We start from the raw sequence: 23,607 nt of genomic DNA, 5'->3' as shown, positions 1-23,607 counted from the left end.
ATTGGTCCTAAATCGTAAGCACTGTGTCATTTGGAGGGGCTGGCAACAAATCCATGGCACCACTGCTACACTGTCTCCACACAGCATTTACTCTCTAATGATCATGGCACGAGCATCCTTCAGTTTAGTAATGGGCATTGGCACTCACTCCCCGGCCAGCATTAGCACTCATTCCACGGGAGGCATCCTCTCATTTTTTTTTTTAAATTGCACATGTTGTACTCTTCATCAGCTCCTCACTTTTCTCTTCATCATGCCCATTCCATGCCAGACTCATGCAAGCACGAAGCTGGTGCACCTTTTTTGCCCCTGCCCAACAGCCAGCCACCTTCCTTGCTCTCTTTCTCTCTCCTCCTCCTCCTCAATCACCACTTTCTTCCCCTGCCACATATTCTACAGAACAGTGTAGAAAAATTAGCACAAAATAGTGAATTTATTACTGCTGTTTCTATCAGCTACAATAATTGTTTTCTGCTGTTTAGTGATTTCCAATTTTATTTCATGATATATATCTACACATGGGAAGCTTTCAAATAAATAAATACAAAGCTGTCAAATAAAAAACAAACACATAGGCAATCATTATCTTTATTACCATCATTAAGCAAAAATAAGGGCATACAGTGCAGCACTGAAATCCACAATGCACTACAAATAAAGCAAGCTCTGGAGAACTGTCAAAAAACATTTTCAATATAACCCTCCCACCTCCTTCACATCACAGACCCCCTGAAAACTCCCCAACTCCCCTAATCCCCTATTAACAGAGAGAATGCAAAACCTAGGAGGTTTAATAAAACAATATAAACCTCGTGTTTGCTATTGTTTTCAATAATGTTAGCTATTGTTTTAGACAAACCAATATAGTGGCAAGCTCCGCCCACTGACTTCAGCCCAGATAATGGGACGGATAGGCTCATGCGGTCTCCTGTCATAAAACCTCCAAGAGTTCTAACATGGTTTTATGACCCGGTTATGCTTGCTAAGGGCAGCAGAGGGCTCAAATTAGAGCTCTAGGGCAAGGCAGGAGGGTATGTGGCCATTATCATGGGGGCTGATGGCAGAAGCAGGATAAAGGCCGCAGAGGGCTCTAACATTGACTCCTCTGCAAACTCAGAAGTGTTACACGTGGAGAGCAGGGGAATTTCAAGGCAGCTGAGGCAGTGGCATCTTTGGTAGAAAGTTGGAGGTGATGACCAGGGCCGCCGAGAGGGGGGGACAAAATTCCCCGGGCCCGGGCCTCCAGGGAGGCCCAGCGCTGCAGTCCCACCCGCCCTCCATCGTCAGGGCCGGTCTTAGGCAGGGGCGACAGGAGCGATCGCACAGGGCCTCGCGCCTCCAGGGGCCCCGTGGCGCTTCCTGTCGCTCCCTGCCATATCTTCATTCAGCTTCTTTCCTTCCAGCTGCCCTGCATTTAAAAAGTTGCAGCGGCGGCGAAAAAGCAGGCTCGCCTCTCCTTTAAGCCCTTCCCCTTCTCTCTCAGCGTGCACTGATGCAATTTCCGGTTTCCACGAAGGTGGCACAGTGCACTGCATGCTGAGAGAGAAGGGGAAGGGCTTAAAGGAGAGGCGAGCATGCTTTTTCACCGCCGCTGCAACTTTTTAAACGCAGGGTGGCTGGAAGGAAAGGAGTGCTGTGGTGGAAAACTGAGGACACAGCTGGGGCTGGGAACTGAAACTCGGGGGGGGGGGGAAAAGGGGGGGTAAGTTGGGGCCTGGGGCGAGTCACTGGACATGGAGGGGAAGGGAGGGGAGGACAGGGAGCAAAGGAGAATCACTGGAGATGGGTAGGGAGGGCAGGGGAGAAAGGATAGTTGCTATGGATGGATGGAGGGGAGGGTAGGAGAAATGCTGGACATGGATGGAAGTGAGGGAAGACAGGAAGGAGATGCACATGGATGGAGGGGAGAGAGGAGAGGGCAGGGGACAGAGGAAAATCACTGGATGTGAATGAGAGGGGAGGACAGGGGGCAAAGGAGAATCACTGGATATAGATGGGAGGGGAGGGTAGAGGAGAATTGCTGGACATGGATGGGTAGGGAGAGAGGAGAGTTGCTATGGATGGAGGGGAGGGGAGGAGAAATGCTGGACATGGATGGAAGTGAGGGAAGACAGGAAGGAGATGCACATGGATGGAGGGGAGAGGAGAAATTCTGGATACAGATGGAGGAGAGGGGAGAGGTGACATGCTGGATATGAATGGAGGAGAGGGAAGAAAGAACATGAGATAAACATGGATGGAGGGGAGGAGAGAGAGGATAAATGCTGGACATGGATGGAGGAGAGGGAAGAGAGAGGAAGGAGATGCATCCTGACAGAGATGAGGGAAAAGGAAAAGAGAAAAACTGCACATGGCTGGAGAAAATAGGCAAAAGCTGGATCCACTCTATACCTCCTCCAGTCAAGTCCGCGGAGGACCCAGCTTTTACCTATGGATGTAGGGCAGCAAATGAAGAAGAAAGGAGGAAAGTAAAGAAATAAATGGAAAGTAAACCCTGGAAGTGGAGTTAAGGGAGCAGATAGAGAGCAGCAGAATCAGAGACTGGGACCAACATGATCTGAAAAACAGTCACAAGACAACAAAGGTAGAAAAAATCATTTTATTTTCATTTTAGTGTTTGGAATATGTCCAATTTGAGAATTTACATCTGCTGTCTTATTTTGCAATGTATAGCAATGTTCTGTTTTTCTGGTATTGTGCTGCATGCAGAATCTGTATGCTAATTTGGTTTCTGTCATTTTGGGTATACTGGAACGGGGCTGGGTGGGGTGGGCCCTAGTGAACTGGTCTGCGCAGCTCCCTGCAGTTGCTAAGACTGGCCCTGTCCGTCGTCGACCGTCTGCCACCGGGCCGGGCCCCCTGCATTGAAATCACAGCGCCTCTCACCTCCGTGTGAAAGCGCTGCAGGCAGCAGCAGATCGCCTCCCTTCGGGCTTCTTTCCCTCTCTATGTCCCGCCCTCACGGAAGTTACATCAGACGAGGGCGGGACACAGGGAGGGAAGGAGGCCTGAAGGAGGTGAGAGGCGCTGTGATTTCAATGCAGGGGCCCGGCCCGGTGGCGGGCGGAGGGGGAGCGGCGGCGACCTCGGGGGGGGGGGGGGGCGGTGAGGGGGGCCCCTGGGGGTGGCCTTGTCCCGGTCCTGTCTCTCGGTGGCCCTGGTGATGACTGGACCAAAAGAGCATGCCTGCAGAAAAAGCTGGTGCATAGTGAAAAGCTGGTTGTCAGCAAAAGCAGTTGTGATGCTGAGAACCTAGGTGGGGAATGGTTCATGTGGGAAGTTCCAGGAAGTCATTTCTAGCTGTGTGATGATGATAAGATGGGTTTGTCAGTTGGGAAGAGAAAGCAGAAGACAGTGGCTGCTATCATTTGAGCTCTTCAGCTCTTGACTAAAAGTTGTTTTTTTTAGTTAGGAAAGGGCTGTTTTGGGAAGCTTTTGTGGCGGTTTCCATGGTAAATGTGGCTTTGTTTTGGGGGGTTTTTTTTCCCAATAAAAGTGTTGTGATTTTGTCTGAGAGCAAAGGGAAGTTTGAGCTACTTTGCTGAAAAGAAGTTTGAGAGGAAGAGGTAAGATTGATAGTGGTACACAAATTATTTTATGCCAGGAGTAATTTAAATTATGGTTTTATGAATTTCACATTGCTTAAAGTGAGAGTGAATGAGTTAAATGGGCGGAAACATTTAAGGTGTCCCTTCGGAGGGGTATTTATTTTATTTGTCCTTTTAGTACAACAATTTTTAGTAGGACAGTATTTTTTTATTTTTGGGCTTAGGGCACCTGGATTAAACATGCATGCTTTCAATACCTATTTCAGACTGTTCCCTTCCCAATCCTATTTAGATTGTGTTTGGGAAGAAAAGATATGGATATGGAAATTGAAATTACTGATTTTATCCCTGATCTCTTTCAGTTAATAAAGCCTATTTTTCTATTGCTCCATGCAAGATCCTTGCTGCAAGGGAAGCTTTTAAATGTATGAACTTATTCTGGATAATGATGCTGATATATTTTGCCAGTGAAACGTACCAGTTACATTTGGTTGAACTGTGTCCCCAAGGCTTTTTTATTCTTCCAGGGTCCCTGTGTAGGCAGAAGGGGAGGAGGCGTGGCTTGTATCTATAGAAACACTTGAGTGTGCTCCTGGTACAATACTCAAGAGGAATGGGGTTACTTCATATTAAGTTTAACAGTGCATCTGGTTTTGACATATTACTATCTACAAGAGGTTCAGAGGAAGGCAATAAAAATGGTATGGGGTTTGCACCAAAAGACCTAACAGAAGAGACTTGAAGACCTGAATATATATACCTTTAGAGGAAAGTAAAAATTAGGGGAGATATGATATAGGCATTTAACTACTCAAAAAGCATTAATATACCAAACTTTTTCCAGAGACGGGGAAGTGGTATCACTAGAGGACGTGAATTGAGGTTGCAGAGTGGTAGACTTAGGATCTACATCAGGAGACGCTTTTTTGGTGGATGATTGGAATATCCTCCTGGTGGAGGTGGTGGAGACAAGAATAGCGATGGAATTCAAAAACAAATGGAATAAACACAGAGGATCCTTATACAGAGAGGATGGAATCGAAACAAAACTTAAATGACCTTCATACTTTAAACAGGGCATATAGAAGGGCATTACCTGCACGGAGTGGCAGGCAAAACTCTGACTGCCTTGTTGGGCAGACTGGATGGCTCATACAGGTCTTTATCTGCTCTCATGTACTATGTTGCTAGGTTTACTGTGTGTCTTATAGCCTGATCCAATTGAGGTTATTTAAAACATTTATAGTTTGCTAATTCACAGTGTTCTGGGTGAGTTACAAAAAAACCCACATTAAAAATAGTATAATACAACAAATAAAGGCCAAAAAAATATACAAACTACAGAAACCCAGAAGCTATACTTGTTGTTACAGAATTACCTTCTCCTATTTTTTTTTTTGGGGGGGGGGGGGGGGGGGGCTTGTTGGGCAACAGACCAATCTAATTTTAGGCTCAAGTGGTCTGACCACTATTTAAGTCTTTTATACTGGGACTGGAACTCTTAAGCCTAAAAATAATTTTTAAAGATGATAACGCTGCAGGCACAAATTACATCTGACAGCTCTTTGTGAAGAATAGATTATAAGTACAGGGACACAAAGGGGAGATGCTGCATGGGGATGGTATATGGACACATAGGGACAATGCTGGACATGGGAGGAGGGTATATGGACACAGAAGGGAGATGATGAACTTCGGGGACAGAGGGATACAGAAGAGTGATGCTAGACACAGGAGGGGATAAGGACATAAAATGGTGATGATGGAAACAGGAGATGCTGGATAGGAAAGTGTAGGGGACACCAAAGGGAGATGCTGAACAAGGGGAAAGATAGGGGATGGAAGGAAGGTGGAAGGTGGATAATGAACATGGAGACAGAAGAAATATAAAATGGACAGGAGACACTGGTGAGTTAAGAGAAGACAGAAGGAAACAAATCAAAGCCTGGGACCAACATGATTTGAAAAATAAAATGACTAGACAACAAAAGGTAGAAAAAAAGTTATTTTGTAATTTAGAATATGTCAGATTTGAAATGTGTATCCTGCCAGAGCTGGTGTTAGATATGGCTGGGGCCCAGGACAGAAATTTGGGAGGGGACCCCAAAGCCTACTACCAGGCCATGCCTTCTCCAGCAGACTTAGGGCTCTTTCTGGCCAGGGGGCAGTTGTCCTAGTTGCACTCCCCTAACACTATCCCTGGCATGTGTTATCTTTATATTTTGCACAGTATAGGAGGAAATGCATCTCGTTCTATTTCTTTGGTGTTGTACTACACGCAAGGTATGGGTGCTTGGAATTTTGTCTTAATTTATGTTTATTGTTTTTGGTCAGCTATTCTTTATTTGGCATTTTTGTTGTGTGTGTATGACCGAGGTATTCTGTTAGCATGAATTTTCTATGTAGCATTCTTTAGTAACTTAGTTTGTTCAGTTTTCCCAATAGAGGAGACCGGGCGGTGGGGGGAGTTTGATATATAAATGACAGTTGTACAGATTATTGTTCCTTTTTATAGTTCAATAAAAAGATTTAAATATAAAATCATAACTGTTCGATGTTTATATGGATAAGGTCAGTGGGGACGGAGACAAAGCTCATGAGGATGGGACTTTGTCCCCATGCCTTTATCTAGTTCCACTCTTCCCCCCCCACTGAAAGCCCAGTAGATAGCTCAAGAAAATTTCCCTCTGCAGGAGAAGAAGGAGGACTTGTGACAATAGAAGAGAAAACACCAAAGAAAGTCCATGCACAAAGAAGAAAAAGCACATGAAGAGAAGCAGAGAAAGAAACCCAGAGGAAGGCTACCTGTAAGGTAGAAAACATATGGAGAAAAGGAGCTTGAATACAGAAAATAAATAGAAGCCCACCAAGGCACCCCAAAGGAGTCACCAGGGCACTGTGGAGCAGGGAGGCAGCAGAGAACTGCATGAGCTGAAGAGTCCAGCAGAGGTGGACTGAGACTGAAGAGAGAAACTCAGCCAGAAAGAAAGGAGCTTGTGAAGATGAGACTGAACTAGTATGCAGGGAAAGTGAGTCAGCTGCAGAAGTGACCAGGGGATCTGCTGGGAAAGTTCAGTTCTAGTGGATGAGAATTGACCTAATATGGATGAGATTAGATCTGGCAAGAGGCTATGGTGAAAGAAGGTGACCAGAGCTGCCGGAATATGAACAGACTGAGTGGAAGGGAATCTTGCAAAGGCTCTGTGGAGCCAGTTAATTGCTAGAGTTGAGTAGAGTACCAGAATCCAGTAGCAGAAGTGACCAGGGAGTCCACCTGGAAAGTCCAGATCTAATGAGAGTGAGACTGGAACCACAGTGACTGCACTGGAAGAGTGAGTGACCAGAGCTGAGGGAGGGTCCTAAAATGGAGTGAACAGATATACCGAGAGAGCCAACTGAAGAAGTGAGCAGTGACATCCCGCTTTAAACCAAAGCGAGTTACAATCAAACATTCATAATTAAAAAAACATAGACAATAATACATCATATCAATCACTTGTCCAACAATTCTCAAAACTAATTTGGGTTCATCTCTCAAAATAACTACTTGAGACCAGCCTGAAGTTATCCTTGCAGGAAAGCTTTCACAAAACAATGAGTTTTCAGGTATTTCTTAAACTGTTGTCTATTGGCACTAAGTCTCAAATGTCCTAGAAGTTTATTCCACATAATAGCTCAGGTACGAAAAGCATGTGGACAAGTTTCTGAAAAATATGTTGTACTAGCCAGAATGCATAGTTGTTTTGCATAGGCACCCGGTATAAGAGGCTTGGAGAGGCTAAGCCTCCCCTGCTGTGCTCTGAGGGGTTTAAATTGTTGATTTACTTCCATCCTCACAGCAGGAGCTGCAGTGAAAGCCCTCTAGCCTTGTGAATCAGTTGTAGAAATTGGTTTATGGTTTGTTTACCTTACTGCTGGGAGAGGGGGGGGGGGGGGTTGGCTGGAGGTGTCCTGGGTTGCCAGGGAGATATTTAAAGAGGATGACTTCCTGACCTGCACTGAGGACAGATAGCAGCAGAATCGGATACTGGACCAGCATGATCAGAAAAAGTCACCAGACAACAAAGGAACAAAGGTAGAAAAGTTCATTTTATTTTCATTATAGTGTTTGGAATATGTCCACTTTGAGAATCAGGTGCTCAACATTAAACGTTTATATTTATTTATGGCATTTTATCCCACATTAATTAGGGTGTTTTGTGGTTCTACATGAGAATTGTGATGATATGATCCCTTGTTTCATATTGTTGACGGTCTGCATTTTCCGTATGGGTGGTATATTGGTATATTAGGTTCTGCCCAGTGTAATATTTATGGTACAGTAAGGTTCTGAGCGTGTTTTTGCACAAAGTTGTGCATAGTGTTTTGCAGTTGAGCGATTGTGCTTAGAATATGCTTTGAGCAACTACTTTATTCTTTGACATATGATACATATCTAATATCTAAATTTAATAAAGGGTATTAATTGTGACTTTTATTTTTATTTATTTATTTTTTCTGTGTGTTAGACAATTATGGATTTAAGTTCCACCCCTGTCCCCACCCCCTTTAGCCTCCCCAAACAGTTGGGCCACTGACCGCCATTTCAGAACGTAAGGCTCACCTTTGGTTGATACATAGTCGAAATATTTAAAAAATATACAGGTACAGTAGCATAAATTTGTTGATGGATCAAAGATAACACCTTAAACATAACTCACATTCACTGGCAACCAGTGCAGTTCTTTCAAATTTGGAGTGATATGAGCACACCTCTGAACTCCCATGATCAGATGTGCTGCTGCATTCTGGACGACCTGCCAGAGCCTGGAATATTGTAGCTGACATCCCTAAATACAGTGATTTGCAAATAGTCAATTCATGTTAGTACCAGGCTCTGCACGAGCATCTGAAAACCCAAAGCAGACACCACCTCTTTCAACTTACTCAAAACACGAAGCTGAAACCTCGCCAACTTGCTTCTGTATCATGAGATTCGAGTCTAACATAACCTCTAAATTTCAAAGACAAGATGTCACTATAAAATTCACTCCTTGATATTTTAGAACTGTCGGTAATGCAGGATTTAATGATCTACCAGCATATATAATTTCAGTTGGCTGAGAAGCTGTGCACACATTGCAGAGCTGAGGGAAGTCATCACAGCCAAGCAAGATCCATAAGTTACTCCTGTGTTCAGGAGGAGTGATAGCACATGTACAGTGGAACACCGTTAGTACACGGTGTTCGGGAGGCATGGCTTTGTAACCATGTACTATTGGTATGTTTATTACCGTAACAGTAAAGAAATAAAGTACTATAGCATCAAAGATCAAGTGTGAAACATTTTATTTACAGTACTCGGGGGGTCTCTTACTAAAGATTAGCTCGAGTTATCTGAAGGAGGGCCCATAGGAATAAAATGGGCCCCACTGCAAATAACTCGAGCTAATCTTTAGTAAAACACCCCCTGTGTGTATTTACAGTATTTCTGCAACAATCATCTACAAAAGAAAACACAAATTAAGTACCTGTAATGTGTTGTATAGCCATTTCTCATTTTTTAAAGTTGGTAATCTTTAGCTGTTTTAGGTTACCGATACGATTTTTTCTTGCAAAAGCAGTCATTCGCCTAAGATGCACGATTTTGAAAGGTTCAGCTGTATGTTCCTCCATAAATCTGATAAATTTATCAAGAGCAGCAATGGGTTCAGTAGGCGTAATTTTCATAGCTGGTGCATCATCATCTTCATCATCCTCGTTGTCACTTTTGGTTGTTCTTTGGGATATCATGATGTGGTTGAACAGCCTGTCCTCCTCTGACAGAAATTCCATATTAGGAACACCAGCATCATGAATAGTGGAAATAAGAGGAGGTAGACATTTAGTATTACAGAAGGATTTTGGGTTATATGATAATGAAAACAAGAAAGTAATATAACAAGAAAACGTTATAAACATAATAGTAATATAGCAAGAGAACATAATAAAACAGTTTTGGTTACATGTCAAAGAGATGGGTCTTCAGTAGCTTGCGTTTTTAGGTTGTGCGGCAGTGCGTTCCAGAATTGTGTGCTCAAATAGGAAAAAGTTGATGCGTGCGTTAGTTTGTATTTTAGACCTTTACAATTGGGGAAATGAAGATTAAGGAATGTTCGAGATGATTTCCAAGCATTCATGGGTGGTAAGTCTATCAGGTCTGACATGTAGGCTGGGGCATCGCCATGAATGATTTTATGAACTAGGGTACATATTTTGAACGTGATGCGTTCTTTGAGTGGGAGCCAGTGTAACTTTTCTCGTAGGGGTTTAGCACTTTCATATTTTGATTTTCCGAATATGAGTCTAGCTGCAGTGTTCTGGGCTGTCTGGAGTTTTTTGAGTATTTGCTCTTTACAGCCGGCGGACAGTGCATTACAATAGTCTAGATGACTGAGTACCAATGATTGTACCAGATTACGGAAGACGGTCCTTGGGAAATATGGTCTTATTCTTTTTAATTTCCACATTGAGTGGAACATCTTTTTGGTTGTATTTTTCGCATGACTCTCAAGTGTTAGGTGTCTATCTATGGTAACTCCAAGAATCTTTAGGGTGTCCGAAATTGGTAGGTTCAGTTTTGGTGTGTTGATGGTGGTGAATTTGTTCGTATTGTGTTGAGAGGTGAGTATTAGGCATTGGGTTTTTTCCGCATTAAGTTTCAGCTGAAATGCATCTGCTCACGAGTGCATGATATGTAGACTTTGGTTGATATCATTGGAGATTTCTTTTAAATCTTGTTTAAATGGGATGTAAATTGTTACGTCATCAGCGTATATGTATGGGTTGAGGTTTTGATTTGATAGTAGTTTGGCCAAGGGTATCATCATTAGGTTGAATAAGGTCGGTGATAGGGGGGATCCCTGTGGAACTCCACATTCAGGTGTCCATGAGGCTGATGTAATCGAATTTGATGTCACTTGATATGATCGTGTGGTTAGGAACCCCTTGAACCAATTGAGAACGTTGCCTCAGATTCTGAAGTACTCAAGGATATGTAGTATAATTCCATGATCAACCATGTCGAAGGCGCTGGACATGTCGAATTGTAGAAGTAGTATGTTCTTGCCAGTTGCAATCATTTGTTTGAATTTAGTCATGAGCGTGATTAGTACTGTTTCAGTACTGTGGTTAGAACGAAATCCTGATTGGGAGTCGTGTAATATTGAGAATTTGTTTAAATAGTTTGTGAGTTGTTTGGTCACCATCCCTTCCGTTATTTTGGTTATTAAGGGGATAGATGATACTGGCCTATAGTTGGTTAGTTCATTAGCATTTTTCTTTGGGTCTTTGGGTATAGGGGTGAGTAGAATGTTTCCTTTATTGTAGTGCTCATAATAAACAAAGAAAATCCAACTTTTACAGTTCAGCTGCTTAGAAGAGAACTGTTGCCTTCTGCACATAGTCTGTATCTAGCCACCTCAGAGGCAAGGAGATGGCCAGAACCTCAGCCCAGCTAAGAGGAAAAGCTGTAAACACTCAAAGGAGAATAAGGGGGAGAAACTCAGGGTAAATAAAAGGGGAATAATTTTGGGAGGTGGTGAAAACTCTTGATGGAATTACAGTAAATTATGGAGGGATCAGCCCTTAGAAAAGCTGCAGATCACAAAGCATGCAAGGAAAACTGATCTCTCTCACACATGGGCCGATGATCCGAAGCAAACAGGCGCTAGAGGCTGTTAGTGCCATACAAGTGCCTGTGTTTGCTACCACCCCATGATCAAAGCCCCCGAGCGTGTGAAACAACGCGCTCGCGGGCTCTGAATGCAACTAGCATGCAAATGCTTGCAAAACAGGGCTCTTAGCACAATTAGCATGCAAATGCATGCTAAACCTATTCATCCCCAATGATTAGTGACCAGTGCGCCAAGGATTGGATCGTTGGCTGCGGCAAACCCTACGCCAGCTCAGAGCTGGCATTAGGGTTTGCAGGTCATTGGGGAGGAATGGTGAGCCCTGTCCAGCATGCATTTGCATGCTAGCAGGCCCCCATTCCTCCCAATGAAGCAACCCCCCCCTTGCAGGGACTGATGACCCAACAACCCCCACCCCCTACCGACAGAGGGCTGGAGGTCCTCCAGTCCCCCGACACAGGTTCGGGGGGGGGGGCTGGAGATCCAGTGAGTCTCCAGCCCCCCCTACCCCCTCCAGCATTGGCAAGAGGTCCCTGGTGGCCCAGTGGGTTGTGGTCGATCCCCCACCCCCCTACCTTGGGTTGGAGGAGGGAGGTGGCCTCCCTTCTCATCCTTCTGCGCCGCCTGCAAAATGGCTGTGCCCAGGCTTCACACCATATAAGGGAACTCCCTGTGTCCTGCCCTCGTGGAAGTAGGAAGTTACATCAGAGGAGGGCAGGACACAGTGACAGAAGGTCCGACGAGGCGATTTGCTTCTTTCACAAGAAGACGTGAGGCGCTGTACCACTGATTCTGAGATTTTTAAAATACAAGGGGCCGGGTGGCAGAGAGGAGGGGGCTGTCGAGGAAGCTGAGGGTAGGCAGGTGGAGACTGGGAAGCCAGCGGGCTTTGGGTCAGGCGCAGTGGGGGCAGAGCACCCCCCCCCTCATGCTGACACCTGGGGCAGACCGCCCCACCCCTGGTACGTCACTGGTGGGCAGAACAGTATCAATTATAATGGTGGTTTTTATTGGTAGCTGAGTCTAGCTGGAGGGGGAGGGTTTGTTTATGCATAAAAGCTCTGTCATGGTATTTTATATTGCTAATTTAAAAAAAAAGGGGTTGTGATGTGGTAGGCATGATGTGTGGAAATGTTGATTTGACTTGCCCCCCCCCCCAAAAAAAATATTTCTGATTATAAACGCCACTGAAGGCTGCTGCACCCAGTAAAGATCTAAAGTTTTACTTATCAGGTCAGAGGAAAGCAGCTGCTGAGATGGGCAGGCGCGTTTTTTTTTTTGTAGTTGTGGTTATTATTGCTTTTCAAAAACGTTCATAAAGCGTTTACAAATCTCTGACCTTGAGAAAAAGGGATTTCACTTCCCCATCTGCTCAGTAATTTAATAGCTTTGCTAAGGAGTGATTTAGATAAAGCGCGTGCACCGGCAATTCGTTCAGCAGCCCGTTTCCATTTTTCCTTAAGAAGCCTCTTTGTGAAATGTACAATTACTTCTGAGACTTCTAGTTTAAGGAGGGTCAAGTAGAGCCCCGCCTCTGGCGCAGTCTGAAGCCTACTGTAGCGATCTTTGCTTGGTGGGGGAATCCCCCTGTTGTTCACTCTTACTTCTCCCCAGTTCAGCTCATCCAGGCAACCGGCTACTCTGGTTTGCGGGGACGGACAAACGGAGCGGGCTGCAGCCGATCACGCCGCAGGTAAGCCGCGGCCTGGGGTGGAGGGATCGGGGAGTCTGGGCAGCTCTTTTTCACTCACTGTTCTGCACTTGCATTTCTGGAGGAGCGGGGAGGGGAGGACCCTGCCCCTGGCGTTGTCGCGCAGTCATGTCTACTATCTCCTACCTCATCACGAGTCCGAGGCAGCGAAGCGCTGTCGTAGTTGGCGATTGGCCGGGGTGGGTGGTGGTGGAAGAGCGATTATTTTAGATAGTTCTTGGGGAAGGTTTCCGGAGGGATGAAAGGCAAGAAGGCATAACTGATAATGCGCCGTGCCCCGCCCCCACCGAGCTCAGATTCTAACTTTCACACTGTGGGATGACAGCATGCACATGTGCTGCCAGATTATTGCAAACAGGGCCACATGTGCCAGGGGTTTTCTTCAGGTTCTGGGCCCTGCTGCAGATAACTCAAGCTAAGCCTTAGTAAACAACCCCCATACTTTTTGTGAATAACTATTAGGAAAGGACTAGAGAATAAACCAACAAATATACTGGAATTAGAAAGGGTACAGAGAAGTCTGATAAAGATGATGGAATAATGCTCATATGAGGGGAGATTATGGTAGATGTCTACAAAATCCAGAGTGGAGTGAAATGGGTAAACGCGCCTCAATTGTTTTCTGTTTCAAATAGTACAAAAACATTTCAAGCAAATAGAAGAAAATATTTTTCACTCAACACATAGTTAAGCTTTGGAGCTCATTGCCGTAGGATGTGGTAAATGTAGTTAATGTACCAGGGATTTAAAAAAAAAAATATTAGGACAAATTCTGGAGGAAAAGTCCATAAACCATTATTAAGGCAGACCCAGGAAAAGTAATTTCTTATATCTTGGGGTAGGTAGCATAGAACAACAACAACAACAATCATTTCTAAAGCGCTACTAGGGTTACGCAGCGCTGTACAATTCAAACATAGAAGGACAGTCCCTGCTCAAAGAGCTTACAATCTAAAAGACAAGAGAACAAACTAAGGACAAGTGAACAATCTAGAGGACGAGTGAACAGTTAATCTGATAGGGTGGATAGATTGGGGTATTTTATATTTCTCGAGCGGTTAGGCGCCGAAGGCAGCATTGAAGAGGTAAGTTTTAAGCAGAGATTTGAAGATGGGTAGGGAGGGGGCCTGGCGTATGGGTAAAGGAAGATTATTCCAGGCATAGGGTGAGGCAAGGCAGAATGAGCGGAGCCTGGAGTTGGCAGTAGTGGAGAAGGGTACTGAGAGAAGGGCTTTGTCCTGTGAGCGGAGGTTGCGGGCGGGAACATAGGGGGAGATGAGGGTGGAGAGGTAGTGAGGAGCCGCGGCCTGAGTGCATTTGTAGGTAAGGAGGAGGAGCTTGAATTGTATGCGATATCAGATCGGAAGCCAATGAAGTGATTTGAGGAGAGGGGTGGTGTGAGTATAACGGTTTTGGCGGAATATAAGACGTGCAGCAGCGTTCTGAACGGATTGAAGGGGGGATAGATGGCAGAGTGGGAGGCCGGTGAGGAGTAAGCTGCAGTAATCGAGGCGAGAGGTAATGAGAGCGTGGACGAGAGTTCTGGTGGTATGCTCAGAGAGGAAAGGGCGAATTTTGCTGATATTGAGGAGGAAGAAGCGACAGGTCTTGGCAGTCTGTTGGATATGCGCAGAGAAGGAGAGGGAGGAGTCGAAGGTGACTCCGAGGTTGCGGGCAGATGGGACGGGGAGGATGAGGGTGTTATCAACAGAGAAGGAGAGTGGAGGAAGAGGAGAAGTGGGTTTAGGAGGAAAGACAAGGAGCTCGGTCTTGGACATGTTCAGCTTCAGGTGGCGGTTGGACATCTATGCCGCAATGTCGGATAAACAGGCCGATACCTTGGCCTGAGTCTCCGCAGTGATGTCAGGTGTGGAGAGGTATAGCTGGGTGTCATCAGCATAAAGATGATACTGAAAACCATGAGACGAGATCAGTGAGCCCAGGGAAGAGGTGTAGATTGAGAAGAGAAGGGGTCCAAGGACAGAACCCTGGGGAACTCCAACAGATAGTGGGATGGGAGTGGAGGAAGATCCATGGGAGTGTACCCTGAAGGTGCGGTGGGAGAGATAAGAGGAGAACCATGAGAGGACAGGGCCTTGGAACCCAAAAGAGGACAGCGTGGCAAGAAGTAAGTCATGATTGACAGTGTCAAACGCGGCGGAAAGATCGAGGAGGATGAGGATGGAGTAGTGACCTCTGGATTTGGCCAGGAGCAGGTCATTGCAAACTTTAGAGAGTGCCATTTCAGTCGAGTGCAGAGGGCGAAAACCGGATTGAAGTGGATCGAGGATGGCGTGAGAGGAGAGAAAAATCAAGGCAGCAGCTATGAACGGCGCGCTCAAGTATTTTGGAAAGGAAGGGTAAAAGAGAAATGGGGCGGTAGTTGGAGGGGCAGGTAGGGTCAAGTGAAGGTTTTTTTGAGGAGAGGTGTGACAACGGCGTGCTTGAAGGTGTCGGGGACAGTTGCGGTGGAGAGAGAGAGGTTGAGGATGCGACAGATGGCGGGGGTGACGGTATGGGAGATGGTGTTGAGTAGGTTGGTGGGGATGGGATCAGAGGAACAGGTGGTGCATTTCGAGGAGGAAAGAAGGCGGGAAGTTTCATCCTCGGTGATCTCAGGGAAGGAGGAGAAAGAGACCTGGGTAGGTTGGATGGGGGAGAGGGTTAGAGGGTGAAGAGAAGGTGGTGGCTTGGTCGTGAACTCAAGGTTGATCTTTTGCACTTTGTTGCGGAAATAGTCGGCCAGTGATTGAGGAGAGAGAGAGGGGGGAGTAGGAGCGGGGGCACTTTTAGGAGGGAGTTAAGGGTGGTGAAGAGACGACGAGGGTTGGAGCTGAGAGAATTGGTCAATTGGGTGTAATAGTCCTGTTTTGCACAGAATAGGGAGGAGTGGAGGGAGGATAGCATGAATTTGTAGTGGAGGAAGTCTGAAAGGGTACGAGATTTCCTCCAGAGGCGCTCAGCGGATCGGGTGCAGGAGCGAAGGTGACGGATGCAAGGAGTCAGCCAGGGCTGGGGATTGGTGCGTTTTGTGGGACGGGAGATTGAAGGTGCGAGGGTATCCAATGCAGAGGAGAGAGCGGTATTGTAAGCGGAGACCGCTTTGTCGACAGTTGCGGAGGACGTGATGGAGGGGAGGAGATTAGAGATAGTAGATGATAAGGTGGAGGGGTCAATAGCCTGGAGGTTCCTGGAGGTGGTGGTTAAAGTTGGACGGGTGAAGGGGGGGGGGGTGAAGAAGTGTGAATGTGATCAGGTGATGGTCGGAGAGAGGAAGAGCTGAGACGTGGAAATTGGAGGGTGAGCCGGAGGAGGAGAGGACAAGGTCAAGACAATGGCTGTCACGGTGAGTAGGGTTGGTGGAGCACAGCTGGAGGTTGAAGGAGGATGTTAGGGTGAGGAACTTAGAAGCATGGGGGTCGGATAGGTCATCAGCATGTACGTTAAAGTCTCCGAGAATGAGGGACGGAGATGAGGGGTCAAGAAAGACAGAGAGCCAAGCATCGAAGTCGGTAAGGAAGGAAGGGAAGGAGAGGCTGGGTCAGGCAGGCTGGAACACACTGGAGTTGATGGACAGCAGGGGGAAGGCTGGATCGGCGGCTGGAACTAGCTGGACACGCTGGATCCGGTGGACTGGGGCGAGACGGAAGAAGCTGAATCGGGCGGACTGGAACACACTGGAGCCGATAGACTGGAGGGATCAGGCGGGCTGGAACAAGCTGGGCTCAGGAGAACTGGAACGAGCTGGAACATGCTGGCTGGATCAGGCGGGCTGGAACACGCTGGAGCCGATGAACTGGAACAGGCGGGCTGGACACGCTGGAGCCGATGGACTGGAACAAGCGGGGGGAGCTGGGTCAGGCGAACTGGAACAAACTGGGATCAGGAGGACTGGAACAAGCTTGAACACGCTGGAGCGGAATGACTGGAGCAAGCAGGGAGAAGCTGGGTCAGGCGGACCGGGACACGCTGGAGCCGATGGACTGGAACAGGCAGGGGGAAGGCTGGAACGGCGGACTGGAACAAGGTGGATCAGGAGCACTGGAATGAGCTGGATCCTGCTGCAGCCAGTGGACTGGAGCAAACACGGAGAAGCTGGATCAGGCGGACTGGAACACAGTGGAGCTGATAGTCGGAACACGCTGGAGTCGATGGACTGGAACACGCTGGATCTGCAGACTGGAACACACTGGAGTCGAAGGACTGGGTCACGCAGGGAGAAAGCTGGATCTCAGCAACTCAGTTAGTTCCAATGCGTAAAATTTGTTCTCAATTTGCTGGAATATCGTGCTCTGCTGTAAGAGCTTCTTTGGCTGTACTCTGCACAAGCTCTGCCCAGGGCAGACACAAAACATGTGCCTGTAAAAGTTTCAGGAGCTGCTGCCCAGGGTTGCTGTTCTCCTGCTTCCAAATTCAAACCTTGCTAGTTTTGGGGATGCTGCTGGGTACTTGTGACCTGGCTTGGCCACTGCTAGAAATAGTCTGACCCAGTATGGAAATTCTTATGTTAGGATCCTGGTCGAGTAAGCCAAAGTGATGATCCATCTGGTGTTTTTGAAAACCAGAAGCTTTTGGTTTAGGGGAAAAGTAGAGGACTCATAGATATTATTCTTTAACTCAGCAAGGAAGGAGAATAAATATTTATTTATTTGTTACATTTGTAGCCCACATTTTCCCACCTATTTGCAGGCTCAATGTGGCTTACATAGTACCGGAAAGGCGTTCGCCAACTGTGTAACAATCTTAATGTACTCTCAAAATAGAGGCAAGAATGATAAAGACACAAGCTTTTGAGGGTTAGTCTATAGTCTATACCAGAATAATACTACCCCTTTGAAAGAATGGGGAGGGGGGGGGGTGCAGAAAGCCTTGTGGTAGAGCCATGGCTGTACGGTAAAATTAGCTCTCCAAATTGACTCCATCAGATTACTGCTACATTAAAATTGCAGCACTATTTGGCAGCTTGTTGTGAAATGTCACCCTTCCTGTCAGTACCTGATCTGGGATTGGCTCAGGCACTGACAGCAAGGAAAGGTGATATTTAAAAAACACCCCCCCCCCCCCCCGATATTCAAAACCATTAGCAGGCCAGTTGTCTCCTGTGAATGCTTAGCCGATAGCTGGTTATATCGGGAACCTGCCGATTTTCAGTGCATTGCAGTCTAAGTTTGGTTGCTAAATCTGGCCACGTCAATAGCAGGTCTATCTTTGGCCACTGTGAACTTAGCAACCAATGCTGAATATCGACTTGGCCAGCTATGTACTTAGTGGCTAAAAAATAAACCAGATATTGAATGCTAGTCACTGGAAAAGGCCCGGCATGAATATCCAGGCTCAGGGCTCAGCGCAGACCGCAGGAGTTAGACTGGCTACCTCTGTTAGGCTCCTAAATTTCTGGTGGTCAGTATCTGCCTGATCTCCCTCCCCTTCTGCCCAACCTGACCTAAACCGATCCTGCTCCTCCCCCACTCATGACATGGCTGGCACTGGACCTCACCCCAACAGGACCAGTCCCCCTCCTGACTTTAAAATTGCATGAAAGGAAGGAAAGGAGAGGACATCACCTCTGTGAGGTGGAGGAGAGAGAGGGTGCCATGGAGTTGGGCAGGAGGTGCATTCACTAGGAAGACACACGGATTTTCGACACCTCTCCCCCTCAAAATAAATTAATGAGGAAGGGGTGTTTGTTAATGGGGAACAGTGGTGGGCATGTCATCCCTGGCAGAAAGTCCTAGAGAAACTTTCTGAGAAATTTTTAACCACCAGAAAAGGGATGTACCTTCATAACACATATATTTTAGGCTCCTTTGAAAAAAGATTTTGGGAAAGGGAGAGCATTTCAGAGGTGTGTTTGAGAAACCATGTATCTACATTTTATAAAATAAATGCACGGTTAGGAGGTCTTTTGCTAACGTGTTCTTTGTCAATGGTTAACGCTTTGTGTGCAGTTCAGGAAGATATGCATTTCTGATTCTATTTCTCCAGTGTTATTGTATTCAGAATCTAATTTTTTTTTTTTTTGGGGGGGGGGTTCATTTTGAGCTTTGTCTGTACATTGCTGTTTCTGATTTGTTGTGTTTATTCTTATTTGATAAGAGTGTGTTGTCTATTTTATTTACGTATTTATTCATTTTTAACCCAGCAATATCCTGTACTTTCTTGGACCTGAACTCAGTCAGAACCAGGGTTGGCATCCTGATGCCATGAACTATCATTTATAACCACCCACGGTGTTTTTGCTCTGTTTTCAATATGTTCTTCATTCATCCCATGGTACCTAGGCCAGCCATTGTATTGATGGTCCTGGGATGGGCTCCATGCAGCAGAGCTGCTTTCAGAACCCTGCAGTCATGGCCCTCAATATGACCACTAGGTGTCACCCTTGCGGTAAGACTACAACTCCTTTCTCCCTCCTCTAGGGGTCTGAGGACCAGATGCACTAAACTTAATGAGCCAGCAACGTAGTTTTTAAACTAGTTCTAGCCGGTTTAGCATGCAAGTAGTAAACTGGGACACGCCCAAAGGGGTTCTCCGAGCCATTTCCTGTCATGGTAGCAGCTAACAAAAACAGAATGCAAAGCTATTATAATAAGCTAATTACTATTATAATGTGTATGCAATGCACTACTGTTTCCAACCCCATACACAAAAGCAGTCCCTACCTTTGCCGTGGAAATTTTAACAGGAGGCCTGGACCTGCCGGTTCTTCATTATCGCAAGTAGGAGAAGGGGAGAAACAAGGCATGGAAGATGGAGCACAAAAAAAAAAAAAAAAAAAGAAAGTACACCGGCTTACACGCAGCTTCTTTGAGTGTATGAAAGCTGCGCCATGATTCTTTTTTCAAATGACATTTTACTGGCAAGAAATGGAGGGGGCAGTAAATGTAAAGCATAAAAGTAATGGTGACTTACCAAAAATGCAAGGAAGACAAGGGTCAAACAACCTCTGCTGGGAAATAGCATCCCCCATGCTTAGAAGCACAACAGAGAGGGGGCTAAAGCAATTAGACAGTGTCAACCTGGGATGTCCCGCCCACTCACTACTGGAGGGGGACACCTGGAAGTTCAGATCAAATCAGCTCACAGCTCTAGAGTGATGTCATCAGGGAAGCCCTGCAGGGAGGAGGAGTTGGGAAAGCAGCCAGCCAATGAGAGCCCATCTTCAGGGAGATAGGCGTTCCAGGATTTCAGCTGGCCAATAGAAGAAAGCAGCAGGAACAGCTGGGGGTGGAACCAAGCCCTGATACTGATTCCTCAGAGCCAAGAGCAGCAGCGAGCATATTCCCAGCAGTGGGGAGGCAGGGAGCCCCAACACAGGTTTGTAAAAAAAAAAAAAAAACGCGCTTTTGTACTTGCAAAAAAAAAAAAAGGGCTATATCTACTGCTGTCATATGCACAGCTTGTCTGCGTGTATGAGAGCCATCTGTAGCATGCGCAGAGAAGCCACGCATAGCAATTGACTGTTCTGCGCATGCTCAGCTCTCTGACTGGCTTCCCCCATATCGCATGCAAATGAGCTGGGTCGCAAAAGGAACGAGCAGCTTATTTGCTTGCGATCCTCTTTGTGAATCCCTCTGTGTTTCTAAATTGGTAAATTTTTACTGATTTGGAAACGCAGACGGATTCTTAACGGGACCTTTGTGCATCTGGCTCTGAATGTTGCTTCTTCAGCATTACCAGCCCGAGCTGACCTCTCAGCTTCAGGACCAAAGTAGGGATTGTGTTGTCTGTGTTTCATGTGTGTGACTGAGATGAGGTATTCTGCTAGCATGTAGGCTGATTGTAGAGACTGATATTAGAGGTTGTTTGGAACACTTGGAAAAATGGTTTCTGATTGCTGGATGACTAAAATGTAAAATACTTAGGGGGGGGGGGGGGGGTTAATGTTATGCTATCTATGGGAATTACTCAAATTTATGCTGGCATTCCTGTGATGAACAAGGGCATTTATGCTGGCATTCCTGTGATCAACAAGGGAAGTTATTGTACATTTTCTCCGAGGACAAGTAGGAGAGCAATTCCTCACAGCATTCTGGCAACTGATATACAATAACGAATGGGCAGCACAACCAGACTCCATATACTACCTCATAGAATGGGATAAAAGATGCGAAAGCATATTAGATGAAATTGCACCCTTACGAACAAGAACCTCACGCAAGCATAACTTGACACCATGGTTCAACGATGAACTGAAAAAGCTAAAAACACAAACCAGGAAACTCAAACGAGCATGGAGTAAAACAAAAGTTGAACATACACTCAACACATGGAAACAAATACAAAGAAAATACAAATACACAATAAGACAGACCAAAAGATCATACTATAAAACCAAAATAGGGACAGATTACAAAGACACAAAGAAATTATACCACCTCGTGATCAAACTCCTAGACACCAACTTGGTCACTACCACAAACACAGACATCCCATCTGCAGATAAACGTGTGAAGTATTTCAATGAAAAAATTGTAAACCTACGCAACACGCTACCTCAGAACAACACTGACATTGAAAACTTCCTTAATGAGTTGGACCCAACCATTGGAGAATACCCGGTAGACCAGACCTGGCTAAACTTCACCCTCCTTACCGTCGAAACAGTTACCAAGGCAATTAGCAGGTTTTCAGACACTCACTGTAAACTAGATACCTGTCCCAGCTACCTAATGAAATCCGCCCCTGACTGCTTCATAGCAGACCTCACATCCCACCTAAACTACATGCTTCAGCAAGGCCTCTTCCCTAAGGAAAATGGCAATATCCTACTCACCCCAATACCAAAAGATACCAAGAAAAAAACAAATGAAATCACTAACTACCGTCCAGTAGCATCTATCCTGTTGGTGGTCAAACTGATGGAAAGCATGGTAACCAAACAATTTACAGATTACATAAACAAATTCTCAATATTACACGAATCACAGTCAGGTTTTCGCCCCCTCCACAGCACTGAAACAGTATTACTCTTCTAGCCAAATTCAAGCAGGAAATAGCTACAGGCAAAAACATCCTTGTCCTACAATTTGACATGTCTAGTGCATTCGACATGGTAAACCATAATATATTAATAAGATTACTTGACAAGTTCGGGATTGGTGGTAACATACTTAGCTGGATCAAGGGCTTCCGAACCACAAGAACATATCAAGTAAAATCAAATTTAAACATATCACCGTGGAAAGCAGACTGTGGAGTACCACAAGGATCACCGCTATCACTGATCCTGTTCAACTTAATGATGACCCCACTTGCCAAGTCCTTATCCAACCAAGGCCTTAACCCTTTCATGTATTCAGACGATGTCACAATATACATTCCTTACAAAACCAAACTGACAAATCACCAACGAAATCAAGCTTAGCTTGATCATCATGGACTCATGGGCAAATGCATTTCAACTAAAACTCAATAAAGAAAAAACACATTGTCTAATCCTCTCATCCCAACACAGCGCAGACAACCCCACAAGTATCATCACCCCAGATCACACCCTTCCTATCTCAGCCTGAAAATCCTCGGCGTTACAATGGACTGTAACTTAACAATAGAGAGCCAAGTGGCATCCAGAACAAAGAAAATGTTCCACTCAATGTGGAAACTCAAACGTGTGAAACAATTCTTCCCAAGGGACACATTTCGCAACCTGATACAATCAATGGTACTAAGCCACGTAGACTACTGCAATGAAATTTATGCAGGATGTAAAGAACAAACCTTAAATAAACTTCAGACCGCTCAAAACACGGTAGCTAGGCTTATATTTGGAAAAACGCGATTTGAAAATGCAAAACCCCTCCGCGAAAAACTACACTGGCTCCCAATCAAAGAACACATCACCTTCAAAATCTGCACCCTGGTTCACAAAATCATCTACGGAGAAGCCCCAAGATACATGACAGACTTGATCGACTTACCAATTAGAAACATATCCGAATCAACACGAACTTATCTAAATCTGCACTACCCAAGCTGCAAAGGACTTAAATACAAATCAACTTACGCATCCAGTTTTTCCTACATAAGCACACAACTGTGGAACGCATTACCAAAAGCCTTGAAAATGACATATGACCACCTAAATTTCCAGAAATCACTAAAAACTAACCTGTACTGATCCAACTTAAATGCCTGATCTCTGCAACACAACCAAACTAAAGCACGTAATGGATATAACACAACTCCTCCGTACAACAATTCCCTAATGTGGCTGTGCCACATGAACTTTATCTTACCACAACATCACTTAGCTGTGATCCATGTGTGTGGAGGCTGTTTTGCTTGGAGATTATTTAAATTTATTATATTCTGTCTTGGATACTGTGGGTTTAGCAGAGGGATGCAGACTGCAAGCCCTGATAGTACTCAGTGGCCCTCACTGGTTCACATTCACTCAGTCAAACTTGAGGTTTCGATTTCAGCCAAAAACTAGGTGATAAGTTTCGGCTGCAGTTTTGGTTTCAGACAATTTTGGTGGCAATTTCGGGTTCGGATGAAACTGGAAAAATCAATTTCAGTCGGCCTCTAACAGGAATGCTTCTTCAGCTTCACACAGAGCAAGCTTTTGAAAAGGCTCTCCATATGTGAGTTATTCAGATATTTGTGCTTGGTGGTGTCACAATAACCAGGATTGTGAGTGATAAAATGAACATACAAATATAGTTTTGTTACGTACAGACAAGGCAAGTAAAAG

At 45.5% G+C, this 23,607-nt stretch overlaps 1 protein-coding gene across 5 annotated transcripts in view; it reads left to right on the top strand.

The window, feature by feature from the left end:
* Positions 1 to 2,560: 2,560 nt before the first annotated feature.
* The window catches only part of GSDME (gasdermin E), a 154,671-nt gene continuing 133,624 nt past the window's right edge, over positions 2,561 to 23,607 (top strand). For 2 of the 5 annotated variants that reach the window (XM_030202066.1, XM_030202057.1), the window contains exon 1: positions 12,706 to 12,893. The gene's annotated coding sequence lies outside the window, so the exon portion shown is untranslated. Of the gene's footprint in view, positions 2,585 to 3,542; positions 3,567 to 12,705; positions 12,894 to 23,607 lie in introns of those variants that run through there. The other 3 variants (XM_030202090.1, XM_030202100.1, XM_030202075.1) reach the window with 3 other exon arrangements.

The sequence above is a fragment of the Microcaecilia unicolor genome, chromosome 1 (assembly GCF_901765095.1).
Source record: "Microcaecilia unicolor chromosome 1, aMicUni1.1, whole genome shotgun sequence".
Lineage (NCBI taxonomy): Eukaryota > Metazoa > Chordata > Amphibia > Gymnophiona > Siphonopidae > Microcaecilia > Microcaecilia unicolor.
Note: the sequence above shows the minus strand (reverse complement) of the source record. Positions and strands in the feature narration are given on the sequence as shown.